The sequence below is a fragment of the Mesocricetus auratus genome, unplaced genomic scaffold (assembly GCF_017639785.1).
Source record: "Mesocricetus auratus isolate SY011 unplaced genomic scaffold, BCM_Maur_2.0 Super-Scaffold_100033, whole genome shotgun sequence".
Lineage (NCBI taxonomy): Eukaryota > Metazoa > Chordata > Mammalia > Rodentia > Cricetidae > Mesocricetus > Mesocricetus auratus.
In genome coordinates, this window is record NW_024429213.1 from 9942795 (window position 1) to 9955284 (window position 12490).

Below are 12490 nucleotides of genomic sequence, written 5' to 3' on the forward strand. Positions count from 1 at the left end.
TTGCCTGCCTTGACAATCAGCAGCTCCTCTGGCTGGGGGCCTGCCTGGCTTCCATTAGTCGTTCCAGTCCTCGTGTGGATCACAGGGAACTCCCAAAGAAGTCGTATTCGTATGTATCTGTGGGAAGGATTACGATATGACCACGTAGAAGTGAACAGAGCACAGTAATTCAAAACACTGCCTGGTCACCAATGGTGGCTTGGCCTCCATGAATCATGTCAAGCAACTACCAAAGGAGGGTTCGCCTTGAGAGCTGGGAGGCTGCTAAGGGGCTGGATGGGCTCTTAATGAAAACCAGGTGCTGTGGGGTTAAATCTGCCGCTATCTTCTTCAGCATCTTGTACTTAATTTCATGAAAGCCTCGACAAAGGCTGCCTTATTTGTCAGGGGCAACATGCTATCATTCTCGATGTTGGGCGCTCTGATTTGCATGTTGGAGACTGGCTCACAATTGTGTAACTATTGGCGAAACGCTTTGAACGCCGTTTTTGAAATTCTTGCTGAAAGAGTGTCAGCTGCCCTGGAGATGCCACTTCTGCAGTCTTAGAAACAGAACAGTAAACAAGGACACTTGGGAAGAACGGGCACAGCATTCCCTGATTGCCAAGTGAAACTACAACTTTGTTAGCGAACTCTCCTGCTCTGCCTTTCGGGAAGCTGGGATTACATGCACTTTCCTTCAGTGGATTAAAAAGAAGTAAGATATTGACTTCAAATTCACCTCCAGAACTTTGAACTAAAATGAGCTTTCTTTCTAGAACACTGCACCACAAAACAACAGTGCAGCAGACTGTCAGAGGCCAAAGCAGAAGAAGCCAGTGTGTGTGTGTGTGTGTGTGTGTGTGTGTGTGTGTGTACACGCGTGCGCGCACGCTCATGTGCTCATGGTACACAGAATGGGTGGACAGTGAAGGCATTTTTGGGTCTGGACCCACCAAAGGTGACTTCATCTCAAGTGTCTTCATGGACCTGACCTCATACAGTGCAGTGAGTGTCCTTCTGGGAGCTCTGGAGAACCTGGTCCCAGTGCTCTTGCTTGGCCTTGTCAACCTGCGGATTTCTGAGCTTCATGGCATGAGGCTGAGCTGGGCCTAGCTTTCTAGAATTCTCAATAAAATCATCTGCTAGAGGAGGGTTTGAGGAGAGAATAAAAGAGAGGGTTCTGGAGAGTTGCATGATCATGGATAAAAGCATGTGTTGTTTCAGCCAAGTTCAAATTTGGAGGTTTAAGACCCTTTCCGGGACCAATTGAATAACAGTCCCATAGGGTAGTCAATGGGCTCTTGCTTACCTGAAAGAAGTCCCTGGGAAGTCACCATCCATGAACCTTATTCCATTCCTACAAAAGAAAACAAATCCATAGGTGAATCTCTGTCCTTTGTTCAAGACCATGGGCTCCGGGACTCGAGAGGCTAGGCAGGGAGATTGCCCGTGCCAGCTTTCCAATGATCACTGCCAACTCTGCAGCTGGCTTTGTTCAATGCCTTGTGAATCACTTTGCCAGCCTTTTTTTCTCCCTAGTGATGTCTGTCCGTCACTCTCACCAAGGGAGGAGCTATGTATAAGGACAAAAGTCTCAGGGGACTTGGGAAGCCTGAGAGAATAGAAGTGTGCCAGCCAGCTGCATTGGGATGGCAACTTAGAATTCCATGCTTTCATCTTTTTCCTTCCAGCTCCCTTCCTCCTACCCAGTTCCAGGGTGGCAACATTCTTAATGGTGATTTTTTAAAAAGGTGCCAGGTGTCTACTCATTTGCAAACCATCATGTCTAATTTGCATAGCAGATCCAGGAGGCCCTAACTGTGCATATGGACAGTGGAATACAGTATAAATATGATAAATGGATTAGGTCAGCTGACTGCAAGTGTAGCCACAGCTGACCCACAGGCCCTGTGCACATGAACTACAGAGGTGGTTTGTCAGTCAGGCAATTTATTCCAATCCTGGAAGCAGAGAATCGGGATGTACACGCATGCTCACACACAGACTAGCAGGCAATCCCTTTTGAGAAATAGGCCATCAGACAGTTCATGCACTGAGCCAGTATGGCCTCGAAAACACCAGTGGAGGGGAAGGGACGTTTCTGTAGACCACTTGCATTCAATAATCTCCTGTCAGAGAAGTTTTTGCCTGTGGACTGGGAGTGGTTAATGAACAGCTTGTCTCCTTGAAATTGTTGACTAAGTAGCCAGCAGCTCAATAGCTGAGAACAAGTTGCTAGAAGGAAGGGGTCTGGGAGGCTTTCAGGCCTTCCTACCTGTCCTAGACCTTAGGCACCCTCTTATCCTGGGGCAGTCTGTCATCTAGGGTGGGTAGCCAGGCCTTGGCAGCTGTGTCTCAGAACACAGGAAGTCTGGGCTCCTGCTCAGCAGGGGAAACAATTACCTTGGCAGCTGGCCACTTGTTTTTCTGTCTGCCACTCAACTCTCTCTTTGGCCTGACACATGAGTCCCTCTAGCTGACCCCCACCCCCTCAGGACACAGATCATCCATCATGGCAGTGCCATCTAGGGCAGTAGCAGGTGGCTTGTCATTTTTATCAGCAGAACTCAGGAAGCGAGGCACGAGCAACGGGCCTGCTTCGGTGGATTAATATGATACGATGTGAGCACCTTTTGCAATTAGTTAATGGCTTGGCTTATGTGGGGTAGGCTTCTCTGGCCTTCTGTCTCAGGATTAATGACCTAAGATGACAGATGGGAACCTAAAATCACTTAGGAAAAGAAAACATGTCTGTATGCAGTAGGAGGATGGGTGGAAACAGTCGTCCAAGTTCTGGGGGCTGGGGTCATAATGGAAAGGGGAAAGTAGCAATTGGCTATTGAGCAGGGATGGGGTTGGGCCAGGGATGTGGCTCATGCATGACTGTAGGAACTGAGGTTTTACTAGGAGCTGTACTCACATCGTGTGTGTGTACGTGTGTTTATATGTATGTACAAGTCGGGTGTGCCAGTGTATGGATATATAAGCATGTATCTTTATGCATACTTAACTATATGTTTCTTGGTAACTGTGTATGTGTTTGTGCACATAGAAATGAGTGTGGTGCTTATAAATGTGAGAGGTACATATTTTAGATGTGTAGTATGGTGTTCATGGCTATGATATACACATAGTGTTTGCAGTTCATGTTTATGTGTTCTCAATTCTGGGTCTGGACATATAAAAGATAAACAGGTTTCAATTTGTGGTTAAACTTACTAGGCAGGCCATTCTATTGGCTGCTGGGTGGTTTAGAGTTCAGGCTGCCATTGCTGGTTCTAGGGCCACACTGACCATTCTTTCTTTTTCAGTAGTTTTCATTCTATTTCTTGCTGAGTGGCCTTCATTCTGTTGCCGCACACAGATCTATCCATAGAGCATAGAAAGGTGAGTGTCTTCACGGCCTCTCCGTCCAGCAACTTGGAAATGGAGCATCTATTTCTGTGGCTTACAATATTTGCCAGTTTCTCTGAGGCACAAATATTCTCACCATGGTCAACTTCAAGCCACACAGGAATAGCATATATTTGGCTTTCCCAAGCTGGTAGAAGGAGGCCTTCCATAGGCTGCTTCCCTTGTCTGCACAGCCTTACCCTTCCTTGACTTAGACCTCATGCTGGTTAATTTTCTTTTCTCAGCTTGATACAAGTCATCTGCAAAGAGGACCCTCAATTGAAAAAAAATGTTTTCAACAGATTGGCCTTTGGGAATGCCTGTGGGAGCATTCTTTTTTTTTATTGATGATTGATGTGAGAGGGCCACCCTACTGTGTCTGGTGCCACCCTGGGATGGCGGTCCTGGGCGGTATAAGAAAGCAGGCTGAACAAGTCATGAGGAGCAAGCAAGTAATTCGCTCTCCTCTATGGCCTCTGCATCAGTTCCTGCCTTCAGGTTCCTGCCTTGAGTTCCTCTTCTGATTTCCTTGAATGATGGACAACAAGCTGTGAGAGGATATAAGCCTTTCCTTCCTCATGTTGCTTTTGGTCCAGCTATTTATCACAGCATTAGAATCCGTTAGCAGTGAGTAAAACTGGGCAGGGATAAGAAAGGCCAGCTGCAAGCTGCTCTCTTCAAGACCTGGGGTGGTGGTGGGGGTTGCAGGGGATAGGGGAGAGGGTTGGCTGGCATGAGATTTCCAGGGACCCATCAGTGTTCCATGTTCATTTTCCCTAAAACAAAGATGTCATGGAAAACCTCTGAATGCCAATGCCAACTGCAGGGAGTCAGTGCCATGTGACCAGGAATTGGGAACCCCTGACAGGAGTACAGAATGTCGAGGGTCCCAGGAGCAGTGGTTGACTCATTTTCTCCTAAAAAAAAAAAAGACAGGCCAGGCCAAGCATCCAGATGTGGCTAATCAGGGTGTGTGTGTGTGTGTGTGTGTGTGTGTGTGTGTGTGTGTGTGTGTGTGTGTGTGTGCCGGCGGCATCTGCAGAAACAGCTAGGCAGTCTGCCTGGAGCCTTTCTAAGATCAGGCAGAGGAGAAAGCCCGGGGGAGAACAAGGGCAGGGTTGCAAAGGTGAGATGTGAAGACAGCGGATGGCCAGTGTGCTTGGCAGGTTCATGACCCTGCAGCTGCCAGAGAATGGGAGCTGCCCTGGAGAGTTAGAGGGCTGCTGGAGACACAGCTGCCCTGTGGGTGGTGTAGACCTGGTTAAATGTCCAGGGAGGAAGAGAGAGGGCATTCTGTGGGGAAGCTCATGTCAAGTGGTTTTCTGGTATATGCACAGACCAACAGCCTACAGCAGGACTATCTGGGAGCTAGTTAGAAAATACCCTCTCAGGCCCCACCTAGATCTATACGAGGAGCCACTTTGGGCATGTGGCCTGGACATCTATATGTATCAAGCTGTTCAGCAGGTTCTGAGGTTTGACCAAGCATAAGAACCAATGTTGTAAAGGCGTAGTTAGCTGGGCACAGTGGTACATGGCTACAGTCCCAGTTGTGGAGACTTGGGAGGATGCTTGAGCCCACAAATCCGAGGCCAGCAGGAAGTAAAGGAGCAGTAAAGGTCCAGAGTGTCTTCAGAGGCAGTATCACTGTATAGCTGTGAGCTGCTGCTATCTTGCTTGTCCTCTAAGGTCCACTTGTGGCCATTTTAGCTCATATTCTGGTTCCCAGACACCAAGTGCTATGGATCGTCACACTGGGATTCCTTAACAGTTAGCTTTCAATTGGTCTTGGTCAATGTTAGCGCTGACTTTCAGTTGGCTTTAGGTAGTAGGATGTCTGACATTCAGTTGGTTTCAGTGAATGGGTGGGCTTACCTTGGATTTGGTTAACTATAAGTAACAGAGGAGAGGGGAAGAGAATGATTGGGCAAGGTATTTTTTTCTTTGCTCTCTTCCTGCCTACCAACTTGCTAAGAAGAAAGCAGCCCCTTTCCCTCATTACGCCTCCTACTGGATGCCCCCTAAAAGGGCCTACCATTCTTTTTTTGTTTTTTTTTTTATGAGACAGGGTTTCTCTGTATTGTTTTGGAGGCTATCGGTCCAGCCCGGCCTCGAGCTCACAGAGATCCACCTGCCTCTGCCTCTCGAGTGCTGGGATTAAAGGCGTGCACCACCACCGCCCGGCGGGCCTACCATTCTTTGAGTGCCATAATCTTCTCATCTTATCCCCGAGAGTACCAATGATACGCTGCATCCTTAATTTCTGGGTGCCTCATCAGCCTCTCCTCATTTTTCACCTGCTTTGCAGTGCCCAGTGGCTATCAGTTGGGATATAAATAGGAACCACATTCTAATGCAAATGCTGATAAAAGAAAGATTATTTCTTTGTTCTCTTTTGTATTTTGAATGTAAAATAACCCCCTCAGCTCATGTGAGTTTGAGCACTTGGACTCCAGTTTGGTGGTGCCATTTTTGAAGGTTGTTGAATCTTTGTTGGAGCCTAACCAAAGGAAGTGGGCCACTGGTGGCCAGGCCTTGATCTTTCATAGCCCAGTCCCATTTCCTGTCTGCACTCTGTTTCCTGGCTGTAATCTGAGCAGCTGCCTCATGCTGCCATGACTTCTTGGCTATGATGGACTACATCACTTGAAACTGTAAGCCAAAACAAACCCTTCCTGTCAGAAGCTGCTTCTTGCCATGTATTTAATCACAAGAACAAGGAAGATAACTAATACAGTGCCTGTAGGAAAAAAGAAGGACCATAATTGGCCCAGTACTCACTGGAAGCCAGGCCAGCTCAGGGTTGTTTTATGTGGGATTCAAGTCACCATCTCACAAGCCCTGTCAATTCTAGTTTAATAACAGCGGGGCCAATGCTCCAGGCCTATCAGCTTGGTTTGAATTTCTGTCAGTGTAGTTCATATGTCTTTGCATTTCATTGCGTTGTTTATCCATCCAATGTCAAGATTATGTCTCAATTGAAGATACAGACCAGAAGACCAGAGATATTTTGAAATATTGTCAGGAAGAGAATTCTTTGAAATATTGGTCATGTGGCTTTTGCTGGCATTAGCAAGGGAAGTGGGAAGGGCGTATGCACTGTATTCTTTTAGGGACTGTCAGGTACCGGTGACTTCACATAATCATCAACTAGATCCAATGGGGTGGAGAGCATGATCCATTCCACAGATATAGAAGTTGAGACTTACAGAAGTTATGTGTCCAATAGCAGCTTTCCCCTTCACCCCTGTCTCTCGACTCTGCTTTATTTTCCTTCATGCACCAGCTTTTATTGTTTAGTGCCTGCCTGTCCTCATAGAATACCAGTCCCTGAGTGGTGCCCGGCACATGCTCATTTAATAATTATTGGTGGTGCCAATGAAAGTGCATTGCAGATCTAGGAAATTGCAGATCTGGGAAATTGCAGATCTGGGCTGGGATGCAATAGCTTTAGGCTTGTACTTCAGTGCAGTCTCACCTCTCCTCAAATCGATGCCTAGAAATTGATGCTTACTGAGCTCCCGCCATGTTTGCGCTCTGTTATGTGTTTGCCTCAATACCTGGGACAAGTGTTCTTTTGTAATTTCACTTTCCCTCCCAAACATTTTAGGGTTGGATTTCTCCCACCTTTTCCTCATTGCTTTTAATCTGGTTCTTCTTGCTGTGCTTGGTGGCCCTCACAAAGCTCTTGGGCTTCTCCAGGGATCCACAGAAACCACCAGAGTCACTGTGTACCCACTGTCTCAAAGAATCCACCATTTCTCTCTAGGGCTACACAATGTTGGTTGCACAGCTGTATCTAGCAGGGTGGGCAAATGCACACAGAGTGGTAGTAAATATCCCTTGGAACTCGTCTGTGACCACATGGGTCAGGGTTCTTGAGAATCCTTACTGCCCCCATATTACAGAAGTGGTTACTGCCCTTGGTAAGTTATCTGAGGCACTCAGTGATAGGCAGCTTATAGTCCTCAAATATCCCAGAGGGCAGTTGTCTTGGCTGGCTGATATTGTTTTACAGAGAGTGGGTTCTTGATAAATGTTGGTTGAAACCAAATTCATGATTGCTGAACGACATGACAACAACATTAAATTCGTGTCCCATCTCCTCAACTTGTTAGGAGAGGCAACTGAGGCTCAGAGTGGAACCTGCAGAGTTGCTCCCCTCCTGGGTGTCATCTTCAGCTATACACTTCAAATCTCAGTTAGGGGTTTGAGCAGAGACATATCTACATGCACCTAGTGTTGTGGTCCTGGTTTTTGACAGTGCCTTCAAATGTCACCGGGTGGGAACCTCTGATACATGAGGCCCTCAGCTGGAGGGAAGACATCATTTGGCAAGTCATGTTTAGAAATACCCTCTGCCACTCCCCCTGCTCTGACCAAATGCAGGGGCCAGCCTTGGGAATACAGAGTTCCTACTTTGAACTTGATAAATTTTCTGGGACACCCACAGTATGGTCAACCTGCCACATGGCAGCACCAGTCACAAAATGTGTGTCTGCCTGTTAGATTTGTATGTGGGAGATTTGGGCCAAACTTCTGGGGGGCATCTGGATAGCATCCTGTGAGCCAGGAATCAGAAAGCATAGAGCTGAGTGGAAGGCTAAATACTGGCATCTGTTGCAACAATGTATGCCTCCATGTTGCCTCAGTCATTTGAGGAGGAAAGAAACTTCAAGTCACCAACGTTCTCTACTGAGAACACTAAGGAGATCTAATGAGGTGATAGACTTACAGTACAATTCCCCACACTCCATGCTAGAGAGAGACAAAATTCAGACTCCGTTAAATGGCAATGACCCCTCCCCAGCCCTCACAGGGCATTCACAAAATCACCAATTTATCCATTCATCCAGCATTTTCTGAGGTCTTTTCAGGTGACAAATGTGAGTTTAGGTGACAAAATGTAGTTTGTATCAACTAAACAAGATATTTCATTTTATGTGTCAACCCTACTTGGCTCTAGAGTGCCTAAATACTTGGTCAAACATGATTCCGAGTTTTTTCTGTGGGGGGCAGTTTTGGGTGAGATAAACATTTATCTTTTTATGTGTATGTGTTATGTGCATGTGTATGTATGAATGCTTTTATGAATGTGAAGACCCAAGGTTGATGCCGGGAGTCTTCTTAATCACGACCCACCTAATTCATTGTAGTAGGTCTCTCATTACTCTGATTCCTGCACAGATTTCCCTGCCTCCAACTTTGGAGGCTAGGATTACAGGTGATCGTGACACCCACTCAGTATTTCTGGGTTTTGGGGATCTGAACTCAGTTGATATTGTTTTAACCACTGAGCCATTGCCACAGTCCTATTGCAGAGTTCGAACCAGAGACAGGGGCAAGCACTAAGTCGGGTGCCAGAGGCTTTACTAGGTAATGCTCAGAAGCCCTGTTGATCGTCTTTTCTTCCCTGTAGAGAAAATGGGATAGTGAGGAGGAAAACATGAGACTGCAGCCAAGGTTAGGGGCAAGGGTCAAGTAGCTCTTGTGTCAGCTATCCCCTTACCTAACACTTTCATAGGACACTCTAGCATCTTTACCATAATCTCCTAATCTCCTATATTGGTGTCTATCACTTTCAGCCTCCTCTCTCTCTCTCTCTCTCTCTCTCTCTCTCTCTCTCTCTCTCTCTCTCTCTGTCACACACACACACACAGTAGAGGGAAGGCAGAAGCGACAAAATAAAAAATGAAGCTACGGTTAAGGTTGGTGAATGAATTTGAGGCTCTATGAACACATAGAAACGCTAGAACTGGGCCATATGATTATCTTTGAGCTCTCCAGCAACTAGCCCAAAGTTTTACAAATTTCTCAGAGGCAGCATTCATCAGGGTGCAAGGCTGACAGCAGATGGAACCATCTCTATGGGTAGCCTTAGAAAGGGCACTAGGCAATTTGGAAGCCACTCATTTTAAAAATATCTTTTGCACATATGTGTATGTGATATGTGTGAGAGAATTTGTGTGTGTTTGAGTGTGTGTGTATGCCATAATCCACGTATGGACAATGTCAGGTGTAGGTTCTCACTTTCCACCATGTCTTAGGCAGGGTCTCTTAGTCATGGGTCTTTATGCCATGTGAGTTTCCAGGGATTCTCCTGTGTCTGCTTTCCATCTTTCCATAGAAATGTACACATGTACTACCACACTTGGCTTTATGCAGGTTCTGGAGATTTGAACTCAGGTCCTTATGCTTGCATGAAAAACACTTTTATTCTTGAAGCTATCTCCTCATCTCTGGAAATTCAGTTCTTAAAATGTCATTTGAGTCAGTCAGGTGTGGTGTTGCATGCCTTTAATACCAGTATTCAGAAGGCAGAGAGGCAGGCAGGTCTCTATGAGTCCTGGGCTAGCCTGATCTATATAGTGAGTTCCAGGACAGCCAATGCTACTTAGTGAGACCCTATCTCAACAAATAAACAAGCAAACGAAAGAGCATTACTTGGGTCATCACCATCTCCATCTGAGAACCTGGTATAAACAAATATCTTGCATTTATATTCTGGGTGTGTGACCTAGAAATCTACTGAAACAAACCTCCATGATTCCGCAGCAATGCTAACGTTCTAGAAAGAGCACAGTATGAGAGGCAGTGCCCTACAACCTTCCATCTTGGCAGTCAGTATAGCAATAAACATTCAGAAGTCTTCAATAGTGGCAATGATGACAGGTTGGTGTCCCCATCTGCTTTGCAAAGGCAGAAGCCCTCCTTCACCACCTTCTGTGGTCTGGGGGAATTGGCCATGTGGTGCAGGATGGGCCAATCCTGGCCCACAAACTTCTGCAACTATCAAAACTCTGTGTGCATGGCTAATTGCTAACTCACGTGGATCTGTGTCAAAATGGTAACACTTGCTCTGTTTGCCTAGGAGTCTAACCTTGAATGTGCCTCAGTTCTAACATGTTTGTTTTAAAGGGAACACAAACCTGTGGAGAGGCAGAGGGAGAGGGAGAGGGAGAGGGAGAGGGAGAGGGAGAGGGAGAGGGAGAGGGAGAGGGAGAGGGAGAGGGAGAGGGAGAGGGAGAGGGAGAGGGAGAGGGAGAGGGAGAGGGAGAGGGAGAGGAGTTCTTTCCATGGCAAATGAAAGGGCTGTTTGTGGCATTGGAAGATGGAGCCAACATGGAAACAGAAATAGGGACTAGAGTGCTAGAGTGGGAAGAGAGTTGGCGGAGGGGAGGGAAGGGGAGGGGAAGGGACAGGGGAGGAGAGGAGAGGAGAAGGAGAGGAGAGGAGAGGAGAGGAGAGGAGAGGAGAAGGAGGACTTACGTGGTAGATATTTATGTACCTGGTCCAAGCTTTTTTTCTCTTAACTATAACTGACTATATAGCCTCTTGTTGCAGAAAAGCCCTATAACATTTCCAACTAGACTCAGGCCAGAAATGCAACCTTCTGCATCTCTGATTTCCTGTGAAACTGATGTCATCATAGCTGGTGCCCTCTTGTTGCCTGTGGATGGGAGAGGTGGCAGTTGCACCAGACTTCCAGGTATATGTGTACCGTAGGTGGCATGAGACCATAGGAGGGTGGAAAGGCTTCTTCAAAGAAGAACACCCTATTGACTTCACCTTAGCTGGGGTATGCATTGCTACAAGTTGTCTTTGCCAGAAATTGTTTTTTTTCTTTTACTATGTGGGTTCAGAGGATTGAACTCGGGTTTTCAAACTTGGCAGCAAGTACCTTTACCTTCTGAGCTGTCTTATCAGTCCCTCCGCATTTAAAAGGTTTATTCGTCATTACTATTTTTAAATGTATTTATTTATTTTTATTTGTATGTATATGTATAAGCCTGGGTGAGTTTATGTGTATTTTGCAGGCCAGAAGAGGCATAGGAGCTCCTGAAGTTGGGGTTACAGACAGTTGTGGGGTACTGACCTGAGACCTGGGAACCAAACTGGAAGAGCAAAATGTGCTCTTAACCTTTGAGCCATCTCTTTAGCCCCTACTTTTATTTTTATGTGTATGTGTGTCTGCCTGCATGTATGTATGTGTGCCATGTGCGTGCCTGTTACCTGTAGAAGCAGGAAGAGTGTGTTAAATACTCTGGAACTGGACCTACAGATGATTGTGACCTGCTATGTGAGTTCTGGGAATTGAACCCAGGTCTTCTGCAACAGCAGCAAGTGCTCTTAACTGCTGAGCCAGCTACCCAGCCCCCACCTTATTTCTAGAGACAAGGTCTCCTGTTGAACCAGGAGCTCACTGATAAGGCTGGGGTATCCAGGCAAGGAACTTCAGGGATTTCCTAATCTTACTTCACAGTTCCAGGACTGCAGTAAATACCTGACTTTTTATGTGGGTGCTGAGGATCTGAACCCCGTTCTTCATGGTTGCAAAGAAAGTATTTTACTTACTGAGCCATCTTTGCCTTCACTTTGTTTCATGAGCCAGGATTTCTCATTGCCATGGGGCTCAATGATTAGGGTAGTTAGCCCCCGGACTCTGCTTGTCTTTACTGCCTCATCATTGGGATTACAAGTTCATGTCTGGCTTTTTGTCCTGGGTTCTGGAAACTGAACAGAGTTCCTCATGCTCGCAAGACAAGAGGCCCTACCCCAGCTCACTATGAGATCTCTATTGACGTTTGCAGGACCGTAATGGACATCAACATCAAAGACGGACAGTGTAAAATAATGACATCCCCAGCCTATCACAGATGTCGGACTGGGTCACATATGTGTTGGTCGAAACCTCTGTTATATACAGGAAATTCTGGATGATGTGTACACTGTCCTGAATGGATGACCTTTAATTTTCATTAGTTCTCAAAGGATTTGTGGCCTAATGAAAGCTTCAGATAGGGCTGTTGAGATGGCTCAGTGAGGAAAGGTGCTTGCCGTGAAGGCTGATAACCTGAGTTCAATCCCCAGAACCCATGTTAAAGTGGAAAGAGAGAACTGACTCCACAAAACTTGTTCTCTGACCTCCACATTCTTGCTGTGGCACTTGTGCACCCACATACACATATCACGTACACACACACACACACACACACACACACACACACACACACACACACCGTGATGGCTTAAAACTTAGTAGCAACAAAAACTGATGATAGAGATACTGTACACTGTACTGCTCCATGGTAGGAGCTCAGGGATTGCCTTTCCT

General features: G+C 46.4%; 1 long non-coding RNA gene across 1 annotated transcript in view; it reads left to right on the forward strand.

Annotated features, from left to right (window-relative positions):
- The window catches only part of LOC110342831, a 72791-nt gene that overhangs the window by 14093 nt on the left and 46208 nt on the right, over window positions 1–12490 (forward strand). The gene's annotated exons all lie outside the window — the stretch shown is intronic.